Raw genomic sequence first — 16,213 nt, 5'->3', positions numbered from 1 at the left:
AGGGGTGGTTGGCTGAAAGCAAACTGTTCTGAACCAGCCCTCTTCTCGCACCCCTAATCAAAAGAAGAGTCTGGAAAGCGTCCAAGACCAAAAGGCTTCTGCCAAGTTTTAATTACACTGTTACAAGAATACAAGAGCTTGACTTCTCAAACGGAAAAGTTGCTTTCAGCAACCAGCCCCTCCCCAAACACTTCTTTTATAGAGAGCTCAGGGCGTGGTCTCCCTGTGCCTCCTCCCGAGGAGTCCCATAGCCTTTCTTTGTTTGTCCCTGCTCGTCTGCCTCCTGCGTCGGGCGTCCTTGAACAGGGCCAGCTGTGGGTCATCATCCTCCGCACTCTCGGGCTCACACAGCTGAGAAGAGGTTCCCGGCTGAGGACTCTGCAAAGTCTCCAAATCATCATCAGCCGGTTCGTTTCCCTCCTCCCCCACATCTGAGTCCTCCGATACATCGGACCCGGCTGTCGGACCCACAGGCTGGCCCTGAGTCACAACACCAGCAAATCAGCACAAATGCCATTCAGGCGTATGGCATCATGTATTCCTATTGCTGTTGTCAGCTCACTAATCAGTGGGTGTAAATCAACTCTTCCGACTGCATCTTTCTGGTATATAATATTTCTTCTGGGAAATTCCAGAGAAGGATAATAGGCTGGTTTAAATTTGTCCAAAGATCTGACTAGCATTTCTACATTATTTGAGCTATTTTCTTTTACAAAACTTTGTGTACTAAATTCTATAGGGTCCTGTGAAGCAGGGACATTTGAAAAATCTCCAGAAATATTGAACTCGTGGACAGTATTCCGAAGAGGACTAAGAATATCTGGCTGACTACATTCATCTAGCCCCTTTCGGACATTACAAGCAAACTCTATCAATTCCTTTGTCCTCTTTGAATATTCTTCTTTAGCTTGTTGACTAGTCATTCTTGCCATACACCAATTTATGCTAACTTCAGTCTGTATTATGGCATTTTTCAGTTGTTTGATTAAAACCAAGAGTCCATTCCAGAAAATGGGATCTCTGGCTTTGGCCACAAATCTACTAATAAACTCAACTATCTGTGTTGCTTGTTTGCACAATCTAGACGTGTGCCAAAAAAATTGTTCAAACTGCTGCATATCTAAAGCTTTTTCACTTGCCTCTTTGTGTCTCATCATCTCTTGAACAGACGCATCAAGGAATTCATGCAAATCAAGTATTTTGTCCACACATCATCAAACTTTCTGTTGTGCTTGACCATATTTGAGACAAGAAGTTTAATTTTTTAGATACATCACCATTTCCTGGAAAAAGGCTCAGCTCACTCAGGAGACCAGGCACTGTGGCAAGAAGTCCATTAAACTTGTCTATACATTGTTCAATGTCTTCAACAGTTTCCCTTTTAGTGCATGTAACAAGAATCAAATTGGCTGCTTTAAGCATCTGTGTGGAATGGCTGAAGAATGTGGTAATCAAAGGTTTCAATTTTCTTAGGAGGCCTTTCTTTACGACATGAGAACATGGCTCCACAGCAGCTTTTATCAGTCTCTTCATGGGGCCTTTAATATCAACCAAATTGTCTAAAATCTGATAGATAACAGCAGAACGTATTACTTGATTAAGATGTTCCAATTTCGTTTTCATGGCAAAACATTCCTCTTTTATATTTTCCTTTGGAAAGCCATTAAATAAGCTTATATCCACGTCAATCACTTTTCTGAATTTCAGTAAATGATGACAAAGTTGAATTAGCTCTTGCTTTAGAGATGCTCTTGATGAATCAGCAAACAGCATGCAATAGAAAATTAGAACTTGTACAAGTAGGTTTAATTTATCTTCATGTAAACCTATTGGCTGTGGGCTAGACATAAGGCCTAGAAATTGATGCAAATGCTGGGAAAAAAGGCCATAGCTTTCGTGCAGTTTTTTTGTTCTTCCTATGTTGCTCTTCAACAGGGATATCAAATTTTTTACACTCCTTTTTGCTAAGTCAAAAATATAATTTTTTGACAGGTTCATTTGCTGCTCATGGGGATACTGAAGGTGACTGACTTTTGCTGTGAATAACATAGGGATGCTGTTTTTAAGAGTCTGCAGAGTTTGAGCTAAATGTTTCCGCGGCAAAGATTCTTTGAGATCCCAAAGGAGTCTTTCTGTCAGATTGGTGAGTAACAGAAGAGCCTCTGAAAAGGGGCGAAAAGCACTTAGCACCGCTGATACATCTTCAGCAGAATCCAGGATCAGCAGGCAATCAAATAGCCAATGAGCAGCTTGGATTATCCGCCTGATGGTGGAATCATCTTGTGCCCAGAGAACCTTGTAAATTAAAATTTTAAATATAATAGTTATGTCAACAATTGTTAGAAGAAGTCTCATTTTACAGCAGTCAAGATCATTGCAAGAATTTGTTTGGCAGTGTTAACAAGAGTGTTAACAAGAGTGTTAACAAGAGTGTTAATGTTTGGTTCAGGTAGACAAGGACTCAGAGTGGTTCACAATGAAAGAGTTTATTCAATACACATAAGTCAACTGTCAACTGTCAAATGTTTCAAGCTTTTATAGTAGAACTGTTTAAACTGTAACCAATCATCAATCGCTATTTTCCCGCTTCTTTGCTACTTTAACCAATGGTTGCACCAGAATCTCCCGCTTCAAGGACCTACTTTTTCAACCTACTATTTTACAAGTTTGCAACTATTTACAGACACAACACCCCTTACCCCCCAGTTGTTGTTATTTATGGACATAGTCTCTTAAATATTTGGGTGGCCTATGGACCCTTGAAGGATATCTATTGCTTTGGATACCGGAATCATTTCTATCAGATTGTCTGCTAGGCTGGCTTACTCTGGTGGACCTGGACTCTTGGCTAATTGACTCAGATGCTTCTCTGCTAACAAGTTGTGGTTGTTGTTGTGTTTGCTGTTCAGTTATTGCTGGCCTGCTCAAGGGGGGCAGCTCCCAGTCAAATTGACTGTGTTGTTGTTGGTTAGCTGTGGACGGGCTGGTTTGCATTTCTGCTTCCCCACTAACTGGCAGGTTGTTGTTAATAAACCCTGATGCAAAGTTCCCCCCTTGTATACATTGATCCCCCTCAACTGGCATACAACCAATAGTTCTCTTCCTGAGCTGATCTATATGTCTTTTGCTGACCCTGTTCCCTTCCCCCTCAATAGTGTAAGACAAGGGTCCCAATATCTCAGTGACCACCCCTGGGACCCATTTGTCCCCTTGTGTATAATTCCTGGCCCAGACTAGGTCCCCAATTTTGAATGATCTGTTTGGAATATCCAGTTCTGCACTTGATGGTAGTCTGTCAGGATGTAGCCTGTCCAGTTTGGTGGTTAATCTTTTTCCCCACCTCATCTCTGCTGGGCTTTTTCCTGTAGCCGTGCACGGGGTTGTATGTTGGGTCAGCAAGAATTCTGCCAGTCTTTGGTGCTAATCGCCACGGATGATTCTCTTTAATGCATCTTTAGTGGTCCTCACATTTCGTTCAGCCAAGCCGTTGGTGGACGGGTGGAAGGGTGCTGATGTCGTGTGTTTAATCAAGTTGGCCCTGAGGAAGTCCTGGAATTCAACAGAGGTGAATTGGGGCCCATTATCTGACACAATTACATCAGGTAACCCGTGAGTGGCAAAGAGGCCCCTTAAAACTTGTATTGTTTTACCCGAAGTCATTGAACTGACGGGTACTACCTCTAGCCATCTAGAGAAACTGTCCACTACTACCAGAAAGGTTAACCCCTGGAAAGGTCCAGCAAAATCAATATGAATCCTGGACCAAGGATTCCTGGCTAACTCCCGCTTGTGAGTACGCGTGTGTTGCAGCTCAGGCCTAGAACGTTGACATAGATAGCAATTAGAAACACATTCTTCAATGTCCTTGTCAAGTCCTGGCCACCATAAGTGACTCCTAGCCAATGCCTTCATATGTACTATTCCAGGGTGCCCCTCGTGTAGTTCTAATAATATTGTAGGTCTGTGGATTTCGGGAATGACAACACGGTTTCCCCACAGAACACATCCCAAATGGGATGACAGTTCATCCTTTCTTCTAAAATAAGGAATGTACTTGGCATCCGGGTTGGTACTGTTGTGACTCAGGGCCAGCCTGTGGGTCCGACAGCCGGCTCCGAGGTATCGGATGACTCAGATGTGGGGGAGGAGGGAAACGAACCGGCTGATGATGATTTGGAGGCTTTGCAGAGTCCTCAGCCGGGGACCTCTTCTCAGCTGCGTGAGCCCGAGAGTGCGGAGGAAGATGACCCACAGCTGGCCCTGTTCAAGGACGCCCGACGCAGGAGGCAGTCGAGCAGGAACAAACAAAGAAAGGCTGTGAGACTCCTCGGGAGGAGGCACAGGGAGACCACGCCCTGAGCTCTCTATAAAAGGAGTGTTTGGGGAGGGGCTGGTTGCTGAAAGCAACTTTTCCGCTTGAGAAGACAAGCTCTAGTGTTTTTGTTAACTGCGTAATTAAATCTTGGCAGAAGCCTTTTAGCCTTGGACGCTCTCCAGTCTCTTCTTTTTGAATAGGGGTTTGTTAGAAGAGGGCTGGTTCAGAACAGTTTGCTTTCAGCCACCCACCCCTTATTACTACGATGGAGCAGCTTCTTGCCGAGAATGCCCAGCTCAACCAGCAACTCACCTTGCTGGCCACTCAGGTGGCACAACTGCAGGCTCAGGTACATGCTGCCCCCCCACCCAGGAGGAAATGTCAGATAGCTATGCCGGATAAATTTGCTGGTAATCCAGAACTGTTTCCTGCCTTCCTGGGACAATGCCAGCTTTTTATCAGCGTGAGGGCGGCTGATTTCCCCACTGACCGAGATAAGGTGGGATTCGTGTTGAGCCTTCTGTCGGGAGATGCAGCTCGTTGGGGCACGCCTCTGTTGGCACAGCCTAGCCCTTTGTTGGATAACTTTGGGGGGTTTTGTGACCATATGCGCCTCATGTACGAGGACCCGATTAAGGCGCAGACTGCCACCCGACGCCTGAAAGTTTTGAGGCAGGGTCAGCGCCCTCTACAGGCCTATATCAGCGATTTCCGGCTGCTTAGCCAGGATTCCGCCTGGAATGAGGCTGCGCTCGTGGATGCCTTTCAGGATGGCTTGTCAGAGGAGATGTTGGATGAGCTGGCCCGCGTGGACATTCCCTCAGATCTGAATGGGCTGATCCATCTTTGTCTGCGGATCGATGCCCGGTTGCAGCAGCGAAAGAGTCGCCGTGCCACCCCACAGACCCCTGCCGCCCCTGTTGTGCGTGAGCCCCCAGTCCAGAGGGAGGAGCCAATGGAGCTGGGTGCCGCCAGGTCCCGTCTATCGGTGACGGAAATGGACAGACGACGATCGGAGGGGTTGTGTTTTTACTGTGGGGACCCTGGACATTTGGCTGCTTCTTGTCCAAAGAAGCGTCAGCGGGCATCAGTGACCAAGCCGGCCCTGAGAAAGTCCCCTGCTTTGCTGTCGGGAAACGGCCCGAGCCCAATCTAGACGGTGTGAAAGATCGGGCGACCCACAACGACCACGCCGAGCGATGCCGTTCCGACGGTGCCTGTGAACCTTCACGGCATTTGATTTTGGAGGCACGTCTGATCCTTCCTGGCAAGCCAGAGGGGATTCCGGTCCATGCCTTAATTGACTCTGGGGCTACCACTAACTTTATGGATTCGGCCTTTGTGGCCAAATGGGCTGTTCCCCAGTGTCCAGTGGATCCGCCCATGCTTGTGGAGACCATCGATGGTCGAGTGCTCCTGTCCGGGCCTATTACGGCCGCCACGCAACCCGTGTGTATGGCCATCAGTACCCATGTGGAGGCCATTCAGTTCTACGTCACTTCGGAACTGCACTTCCCCGTGGTCTTGGGACTGGCGTGGCTCCGGGCGCATGATCCACAGATCTATTGGTCTCAGAACTTGGTCACCTTCCCAAGTTTGCAGTGCGTGGACCACACCCGCCATATCTGTGCCGGCCAGGTGGAGGGTTCCCCAGGGGTTTCCTTGCCTCCCGAACTGTCCGACTTTGCTGACGTGTTCAGCGAGTCAGAGGCAGACCAATTACCCCCGCACAGGCCCTACGACTGCTCCATTGACCTAGTCCCTGATGCGCCTCTCCCAGTGGGGCGTTTGTACTCCATGTCGGAGCCCGAGTTGGCTGCATTGCGGGACTTCCTGACAAAGAACTTGGCTCGTGGTTTCATCCGGCCCTCGTCCTCGCCAGTGTCTGCGCCCGTGCTCTTCGTCAAAAAGAAGTCGGGCGAGTTACGGCTTTGCTGTGACTACCGGAAACTCAACGCTATCACGGTGCGTAACCGCTACCCGCTGCCCCTCATCCCCGAGCTCTTGGACCGACTCCGAGAGGCTAAGATCTTCACGAAACTGGACCTGCGTGGAGCTTACAACCTCGTCAGGGTTCGGCCGGGTGATGAGTGGAAGACGGCGTTTGGTACTCGCTATGGACATTTCGAGTACACGGTGATGCCGTTTGGCCTGACCAACGCCCCCGCTGTGTTTCAGCATTTTATGAATGACATCTTTCGGGATCTGTTGGACCAGTTTGTTGTGATTTACCTGGACGACATCCTGATTTACTCCCCGTCGCGTGAAGCGCATCATCAGCATCTCCGTCAGGTCCTGCAGCGCCTCCGGAAACATCGGCTGTTTGCCAAGTTGGAGAAGTGCCAGTTCTACCAGGTGACCATTGATTTCTTGGGCCACCGCATTTCTCCTGAGGGCATCGCCATGGAACCGAGTAAAGTTGAGTCGTTGCAGAGTTGGCAACCCCCGCGTCGCGTGAAGTATGTTCAGCGACTTCTTGGATTTGCCAACTACTATCGGACATTCATCCCTGGCTTTGCTGCCTTGACAGCCCCCCTCACCCGGCTCCTGCAGAAGAAGACTCGGTTCCAGTGGAACGCCCCCGAACAACAGGCGTTCCAAGCTTTGAAGGACGCCTTCATGAAGGAGCCCATCTTGAAGCATCCTGACCCGCAACGGCCGTTTGTCGTGGAGGCGGACGCCTCCGACATTGCCATTGGGGCCGTGTTACTCCAGGCAGCGATGCCCAACGGTACCCTTTTCCCTTGCGCGTATCACTCTCGGAAATTGAATCCCTCGGAGTGCAACTATACCATCTGGGAGAAGGAGCTGCTGGCCATCAAGGCGGCGTTCGAGGCTTGGAGGCATCATCTGGAGGGGGCGCGGCATCAAATCGAGGTCCGGAGGGACCACAAGAATCTGGAAAGCCTGCAGACCGCTCGGAATTTAAACCAACGCCAGATCCGGTGGTCCCTCTTCTTTGCGAGGTTTGACTTCCGGGTGCGGTACATACCAAGCGGGCACAACCAGAGAGCGGATGCTCTGTCCAGGAAGCCCGAGTACACCCGAGTGGAAGACAAGCTTCCGCCCAGGACAGTGATCCCCGTCGAGTCTTTTGCTGCGGTGCGGGAGCCGGTGGATATACGGGCTCGGATCTGGGAGGCGCAGCAGCAGGAGGCGTGGGTGGCTCAGCGGAAGGAAGAGGTGGGGCCAGATTCGCCTTGGTCGGTCACGGATGGACTCCTGTATTATCGTGACCGGCTCTATGTTCCAGGAGGGCCACTCAGGGGACTCGTCCTCAGCCAATGTCATGATAACCCGGCTGCGGGGCATTTTGGCCTGTTCAAGACTCTGAACCTGGTCTCCCGTACATTCTGGTGGCCCCGAGTCCGACACGATGTCCAGTCTTATGTCACCTCCTGCGTCCCATGCAGGCAGGCCAAGTCAGCGACAGGGGCCCCGCCTGGTTTACTGCAGCCTTTGCCAACGCCCAAGAGACCCTGGGGGGCTGTGTCCATGGACTTTCTGACGGATCTACCCCCATCCTCCGGCTTCACGACAGTGTTTGTGGTGGTGGACATGTTGACCAAGATGGCGCACTTCATCCCCTGTCGCGGCTTACCGTCAGCTCGCGCCACTAGTCGCATGTTCATCCAACAGGTGTTCCGGCTGCACGGCCTTCCCGATAGAGTCGTCTCCGATAGGGGGGCCCAGTTTACAGCCCGCTTCTGGCAGGAGTTGATGCGGGCGTTGGACATTAAGGTTTGCCTCTCGTCCGCGCATCATCCTCAGACCGACGGGGGTACCGAGAAGGTCATCGGCATCTTAGAGCAGTATCTGCGCTGCTACGTTAACCTGCAGCAGGACAATTGGGTGGACTATTTGGCCATAGCCGAGTTTGCCTTTAACAACTCGCAGCACACCTCCACGCAGATGACACCGTTCTTGGCCAACGTGGGTTATCACCCCCGGTTTTTCCCCCTTTCTCCCGTGGACTCACCGGAGCCGGCAGCGAACGAATTCATGGCGGAGTTACAGGCGATCCATCGGTTGGTGCGACGGCAGCTGGAGAAGGCCAAGGCCGACTACAAGAGGTTCGCCGATCGGTCGAGAAGGGATACGCCTCCATTATCGGTGGGGGATCGGGTCTGGCTGTCCACCAGGAACCTACCATCCACTCGGCCGGCGAGGAAGTTGGACCACCGTTACCTTGGACCGTTCCCAGTCGAGGCCGTCATCAACCCGGTCGCCTATCGTTTAACTCTGCCACGTTCCCTGCGCGTGCACCCCGTCTTCCATCGGTCCTTGTTGGTCCCCGAACAACCGGCTTGTCCACTTCGCCAAGCGGAACCTCCCCCATCAGGACCTCGTGATGGCGACAGCACCGAGTACGAGGTCGCCAGCATCAGGGATTCCCGCTGGCTGAAAGGTCGCTTCCAGTACCTGATCGAGTGGAAAGGGTACGGGCCGGAGGACTTCACATGGGAAGACGCGACCGCCGTTCATGCCCCTGCGTTGGTGACTGCTTTTCACGAACAGTTCCCATCCCGACCGCATCCGGATCGGCAGACCCGGGGGAAGGGCCCTGCGGTGCGGGATAGTGTTGTGACTCAGGGCCAGCCTGTGGGTCCGACAGCCGGCTCCGAGGTATCGGATGACTCAGATGTGGGGGAGGAGGGAAACGAACCGGCTGATGATGATTTGGAGGCTTTGCAGAGTCCTCAGCCGGGGACCTCTTCTCAGCTGCGTGAGCCCGAGAGTGCGGAGGAAGATGACCCACAGCTGGCCCTGTTCAAGGACGCCCGACGCAGGAGGCAGTCGAGCAGGAACAAACAAAGAAAGGCTGTGAGACTCCTCGGGAGGAGGCACAGGGAGACCACGCCCTGAGCTCTCTATAAAAGGAGTGTTTGGGGAGGGGCTGGTTGCTGAAAGCAACTTTTCCGCTTGAGAAGACAAGCTCTAGTGTTTTTGTTAACTGCGTAATTAAATCTTGGCAGAAGCCTTTTAGCCTTGGACGCTCTCCAGTCTCTTCTTTTTGAATAGGGGTTTGTTAGAAGAGGGCTGGTTCAGAACAGGTACTTGGCCACCCACTAAGGACCCAAGCCATAATTCTTTTTAGGATATGATCATTATTTGTTGCCACAGCTATATCTTTAGCGGTTAAAGGCCACTCAGGGATGTCCTGTAAAGACATTATTTGTCCCACAGGGGCAGGGTCTTCCTCAGTGATATTTAATGGCAGTCTGCTAAGAGCATCTGCATGTCCCATTTCCTTGCCTGGTCTGTGTTGGAGGGAGAATGAATATGCTGAGAGGAAAATTGACCACCTCAGCATTCTGGGCGACATTATTTGGGGTGTCTGTTTATCAGTGGTAAACAGTCCCAATAATGGTTTGTGGTCAGTGAGTATAGTAAAGTTCCTACCATAAAGGTAATCATGGAACTTTTTTACTCCTGCCACGATTGCCAATGCTTCCCTATCGATCTGTGCATAATTCCGCTCTGCTTTAGTAAGCGTCCTGGAATAATATGCGATTGGCTTTTGAACACCATGAGTGTCCAAGTGGCTGATAACAGCCCCCACACCATAAGGTGAAGCATCGCAAGCTAAATAAATTGGTTTATTTTCAATAAAATGGGTTACTGTTGATTGGCTAGAAAGAATGTCTTTTAATGTTTGGAAACTAACTCTATGTTTGTTAAGCCACTGCCACGGGGTTTTTTTATCTAAAAGTCTATGAAGAGGTTCTGCTATGGCAGCTTTGTGTGGCACAAATGTGTGGTAAAAATTAACTAAGCCAAGGAAGGCTTGCAATTCAGCCTTATTCTTTGGTTCTGATGCCAATTTAATTGCCTTGATTTTATCAGGGGTTGGATGAATTCCATTTTTGTCTATCCTGAATCCTAAAAATTCAGTGGACTTAACCCCAATGCAACATTTTTCCTTTTTTAATTTCAATCCAGCCCTCCTAAACCTTTCCAATACCTGTTCCAGACGCTCTGCTAATATTTCTTCATTTCTTCCAGCTATCAGGACATCATCAAAATAAGGGCATACTCCAGGTATGCCCTTTAAGGTCCTCTCCATCACTTCTTGAAAGATGCCTGGAGCTGCTGCAATACCAAATTGCAGTCTGTGGACTCGGAACGCCCCCTTGTGGGTAACTATCGTCTGAGCTTCAGCAGCCTCTTCAGAAACAGTTAATTGCAAGTACGCCTGCGCCAAGTCTAACTTGACAAATATGGCGCCGTCCTGTATCGTGGCGAGGACCTGCTTCACCGTCGGGACCGGGTAAGCGTGTTTTTTCATTCCCAGGTTCAGGGTGGCTTTGTAGTCAGCGCAGATCCTCACATTCCCGTTAGGTTTAAGGGGTGTGACGATCGGCGTTTCCCACAAACCACCCTCGACTGGTTCTAAGACGCCTTGGCCTACAAGCTTATCGAGCTCGGCCTCGATTTTTTGCTTCAGGGCGAAAGGCACCCTTCGGGCCTTAAGCCTGATGGGTTTAACCGACGGGTCTAAATTAAATTTAATTGGGGGCCCTTTGTATTTACCTAAAGACCCATCGAATACGTCTGCAAATTCATTGCAGACTGATTCGAGGGTCTTATTTTTAATAACTGTGTTTATTCCCCCTATCCAGATCCCCAGGGCAGGAAACCAGTTAAGGCCAATTAGACTAGTCCTCTGGCCCTCAGTAACTATTAAATCTAAAGCTCCCTTAAACCCCTTAAATTTAACATTAAGGGTAATTTTCCCTTTAATTTTTATTGGGGTTTTTTGGAAGTCTGTTAATTGGATTTTAGTTGAACTAAGTGGAATTTTTCTGCCACTTATTTGTTCAATCATTTTCAGGGTTTCACTGGCTATTATAGATACTGAGGCCCCTGAATCTATTTCCATTTTGCAAGGAACCCCTTGCAAATGGACTATGATTTTTAATTTTCCTTCCGGAAAATTATTAATCTTTCCCTTCCTACTATGATTGACTCGCGCCACCTCCCCACGGTTCCAAAATTTAGCCCACGGTCTAGGGGTCTCTTTGCCACTATAGTAAGGGGTTACCTTACCTTCGGGCCAAACGTCGACTTCATGAAGGCGATTGTCGCGTGCACGACCCCTGCAGATGGCTTGGATGTGGCCGGTCTTCCCGCACGATCTACATCTGGCGGTATGAAACCTGCAAGTTGCGCGGGGATGGTTGCCCCCGCAGCTGCCACACCGGTTGTCATTGTCGCGCGGTCTCGTTGCGGTGTCTCTCCATTGTCGTTGGGTCGCTGTTACTTGTCATTGCGGTGTTGCGGTTTGAGATCGGCGGTTTGGTTCAGGCCCTTCGCTTCGAAATGGTTTTGGCGCCATTTCCCCAAACCGTCTGGTGACTTCGGCGATGTCATCTTCCCATTGCTGGTCCACCTCCCCGTAGTCCACAAGGCCTTCTTGATTGATTTCGGCAGACGTAGCCATGCTACTACGGGGGGGGTCGCGATACCCGGTAGATTCGTACGTTAATAGTTCGTCCAGCACTTCTTGCAGATCGCCGGTGGGCTTGGCAATTATTCTATTTTGTAGATGCTCGTCTCTCAAGCCCAGTACTACTCGGTCCCGAATTCTGATTTCCAAGTTGTCATACTTGCATCGTACTGCGGCTTCTCTGACTGCTGCAACGAATTTTTGAATTGATTCGCCTGGCCTCTGGTTCCTTTTTTTGAAAATACGACGCCAAAAGAGTTCGGACCTCCTTGGCATGAAATGTACTTTTAGTTTAGCTAACAGGTCGGCATACGGAACACTTGAGACCGGCTGTGGTTGACAAAGTCCTACAGCGATCCGGTAAACTGGTGTGCCGCAAATTGTCAGTAACGCTGCCGCCTTTTTCCGGTCGTCCGTTATCCCGTTAACAAGCAGGAATCCTTCGACCTGTCCTATATATTCTTCCCAGTCCTCTGGGAAGCTTGGGTCGAATTCTTTTAAGGACCCGATTTGCGCCATTCGGAGGATTACAGGATTCCGTCGCGGCCGCTTGTGGTTGACTGTGACTTTATTTCAAATTTGCCGCCTTTGCGCAGCTGTTCCGCCGAACCTTCTCTGGTCTGCCGTCTATCCCATCCTCGTCGCCAATTGTTTGGTTCAGGTAGACAAGGACTCAGAGTGGTTCACAATGAAAGAGTTTATTCAATACACATAAGTCAACTGTCAAATGTTTCAAGCTTTTATAGTAGAACTGTTTAAACTGTAACCAATCATCAATCGCTATTTTCCCGCTTCTTTGCTACTTTAACCAATGGTTGCACCAGAATCTCCCGCTTCAAGGACCTACTTTTTCAACCTACTATTTTACAAGTTTGCAACTATTTACAGACACAACAGTTAACAAGAGTGTTAACAGTGTTAACAAGAGTGTCATTTTTTCTCCCCTGCTAAGTTAAAATGCTATCAACCTATCTTTGATTTGCTGCCCCCATTGCCAATTTCTATTGTAAGGACGCAACACATGTCAGGCAAAGAGACTGGTTGATTCTACCATTCATCACACCAGCACCAAGTGGAAAAAATATCTGCCTTTCATAGTCGATAGTCAAGTGGGAATGAGGCAAATCTAGCTGTGCAGTCTCGCTAGGCATCTTTCTGGCTCCACTTCTTCATCCATCCTATTCTGCTATAATTCTAACTGAATAAACATTATAAAAATCACATGAAGGAAGCAGGTCACTTTTATTTATGATTTCTCTCCTTTTCCTTTTCATCTACTATATAATTATATAATAGAGTGCCTATTTATTATGTAATTTCACCTTGTAAAAGGGAAATAGAATTAAAACACTTAGGAATATAAGCAGCCTAGTGATAGAGTACAATTCTAATAAACCATAATTTGAATTTACATGGTGCCAATTTCTTTCATCTTTCTGTAGAAAATGTAAAATGCTGACATCCCTATAACATATTTTTTAAAATGTATTTAAAACAGATAATAAACTTCCTTGTTAATATCATTGACATATCATGTAAACATACTATTACACAATACATCATTAGGAATATACAAGTAGGACTACTTTCTCTGTATATATTATATAGTCCACATGCTACACTACCGGTAGTACTATCAATCCCACTAAACAGACCAGACTAAGAAATCAAGTCCATAAGAAATCTAAAACTACTTTTAATGAAATCAGCTGTAAAAACCAGAAACTTCAAGTCTGGTTCTGCTGTATCTCTTATTCCTTTTTATTCTTCTGTAAATTAGGGAAGTGTTTGTGCCAATTTCAAATGTAATCTTCATTGTGGACTTAAAATACTTTTTATTCCCTCCTTGCCCTGGCAACTGATCTTGCATATTCTATCAAGATCACCTTCCTTACTCTCTATAACTGCTATTACTACTAATTTAAAAAAATGGCTGCATAGCCACATCAGTAAAAAAATCTTTGTTGCATGGAAATAATTATTGCTATAATTGGGAAATATTTAGAATGACCTCATAGATGACCTCTTTCTACTCCATAATTCTTCTCTCACCTCTCAAGTTGAGATAACAAAATGAGGTCCCTGAGATAATCCAATTTTGTTCTGATGGATATCAATTGATAGTCGAGCATTTTCTGCTCATGTATTATTTTAGCAGAAGCCAGGCATAAGTACTGGCAGAACACAGCTGTATCATCATTTTTAAATTGCTACAGATCCAGCCATCCTTAAAGGCATATAGACAGTTGAACCTTTGGCAGCCTATATGTGTCTAGATTTTGCCATTTGCAGAAACTTAAATACTCATTATGGGACATAAGAGTATAAACAGTTTAGCAGAAATCAGCAATGCTCTATTTTTCATTTCTATCAAAAACCTCAGAAATAGCTAGACAGAAGGCAAGGAAGATCTTACTTTAGCAACAAGCTTTCATAAATGCTCTGCATATACTTGGCTAGCTGCTATGCCAAACATGCAAAACTATGCTTCAATAGATAGAAAAAAAATTAGTGTACTTTTATGGTTCCCACAAGTATCCTTTTTGCAGAAACAGCCAATTCTTCTACAGAACTGCAAGCATCAGGTTGAATGAGAAGCTTCTGAACAGCAAGAAAGATGTTTTTTCCCTGATATCAGGAGAGTTTGAGTTGCTGGCACCATCTCCTTCTCAAGGACCTCATCACCAGATTCTTCAGCCAGTCTACAATGGGACAAAAGGTGTGGCACTTAGCTCAGTTAATGGGCACAACAAAACCAGTCTTTGAGGTTACGGACATATGCACACAGCATTGTTCTGCACAGGTTTTTTTTAGTTGCAAACTGACATTTCCTTCCTATAATATATAAATTACTTGATGGCTACCCCTTGAGCCCCAAAATTCACAATTAAATAGCTTCTATTTTAAAATAAATATTACCTTCTAGCAATACGGCCGAGTTCTTCAGTAGCTTTTGCTAATTCTTCTGCAGTTGTCTCTAAATTGGCAAAAGCTTCATGGGTAATTTCTCTCTGCTCAATTGCTATTATTAAATTGTAAAGTTCAGCAATCATGGGCAAAATAATTCTATGCGTGGATTTCGTATAAACAATAGCACTGATGTCATACAGGGAAAAGCATTCTACTGCTTCTGTTTTGGAAATAAAACACACAATTATCTGAGCTATATTTATTAAGTAAATATATTTAAATATTATGATACATCAATTATAAAATTTGAAGGATACGGTATTTCTGAGGCAAGGTCTTATTAAAAAAAACATAATAGAAGCAAGTTGCACTTTTTGTATCAGATCTCCACGGTTATCTCAATTTTAGCCAGCTCTCATTTTTAAACATCTTAATTCTTTGTCTAATCTACTGGCATTTCTGTCAACAGTGGTGGATGTTGACGGTGGAAGGTTGAAGAGAAATTTTCATAAGGACTGTTAAATCGAAGCTGTCCAAAGAACTATTGAAAAGCCATTCAAAACAAATCAAATTGGCAATAGCAGGAGCTTTAAAAAGTTCATATTCCTGTTCATCAAATTATCTCAAAACACTTTTTAAAAAGAATGTATTGTTTTTGAGCTACAGACAAGGTGAGTAGATAGCATTGTTTTGGCTACATAAGCAATATCATTCACATAGGAACCGCATGAATAGAAAGAATATGCAGTGCTATTTACTGTACTCTAGCTAACAAAGGCTATATCAATAAAATTGTAAACATTTTTGAAATTAAAGAGCTGAAAAATATATATCTTCAACAGCATGTCTTCTGACATGCTTTGCAAAAAAAAGTGCTTTTATTGTTACTTATCACACAAGTGTTAGCAATTACTTCTTAGGATCATCTCAAATATTCTCCATTTGTCAAACATTTTAAAACCTAATTATACATATCTAACTATACATGGACTGCAAGGCGATCAAACCGGTCAGTCCTAGAGGAGATCAATCCTGACTGCTCTTTAGAAGGCCAGATCCTGAAGCTAAAACTCAAGTACTTTGGCCACCTAATGAGAAGGAAGGACTCCCTGGAGAAGAGCCTAATGCTGGGGAAGATCGAGGGCAATAGAAGAAGGGGACGACAGAGAATGAGGTGGCTGGATGGAGTCACTGAAGCAGTAGGCGTGAGCTTAAATGGACTCCAGAAGATGGTAGAGGACAGGAAGGCCTGGAGGAATGTTGTCCATAGGGTCGCGATGGGTCGGACACGACTTCGCAGCTAACAACAACAACTATACATGTCCTAGGGGGAAAACTTCATGTGTACTTTAGTTATTTATGCACTTTATCTACCACCTCAGTACAAATGGAGTGCAGGCAATTTCCAGAAATTAAAGCAGACTTTCCATCAAATAAATTCCTCTCATTTCCAGGCCTAAACTCTTCTCCCTCCTAATATCAGGCTTTCCCCAAAGTTCCTTCTCAGATGATACATCTAGAAGTTTCCCCACTTTTGT

The 16,213-nt window shown here is 46.6% G+C and overlaps 1 long non-coding RNA gene across 1 annotated transcript; it reads left to right on the top strand.

Annotated features, from left to right (window-relative positions):
- Positions 1 to 1,870: 1,870 nt before the first annotated feature.
- Positions 1,871 to 15,561, top strand: LOC310633181. Its single transcript, XR_014490998.1, has 3 exons — positions 1,871 to 2,143; positions 14,315 to 14,484; positions 15,145 to 15,561. It is a non-coding gene; the product is annotated as an uncharacterized lncRNA (long non-coding RNA).
- Positions 15,562 to 16,213: the final 652 nt, after the last annotated feature.

This window comes from Vipera ursinii (genome assembly GCF_947247035.1).
Source record: "Vipera ursinii genome assembly, chromosome: 1".
NCBI lineage: Eukaryota > Metazoa > Chordata > Lepidosauria > Squamata > Viperidae > Vipera > Vipera ursinii.
The sequence above is the reverse complement of the archived record's forward strand: the minus strand, read 5'-3'. Positions and strand labels throughout refer to the sequence as shown.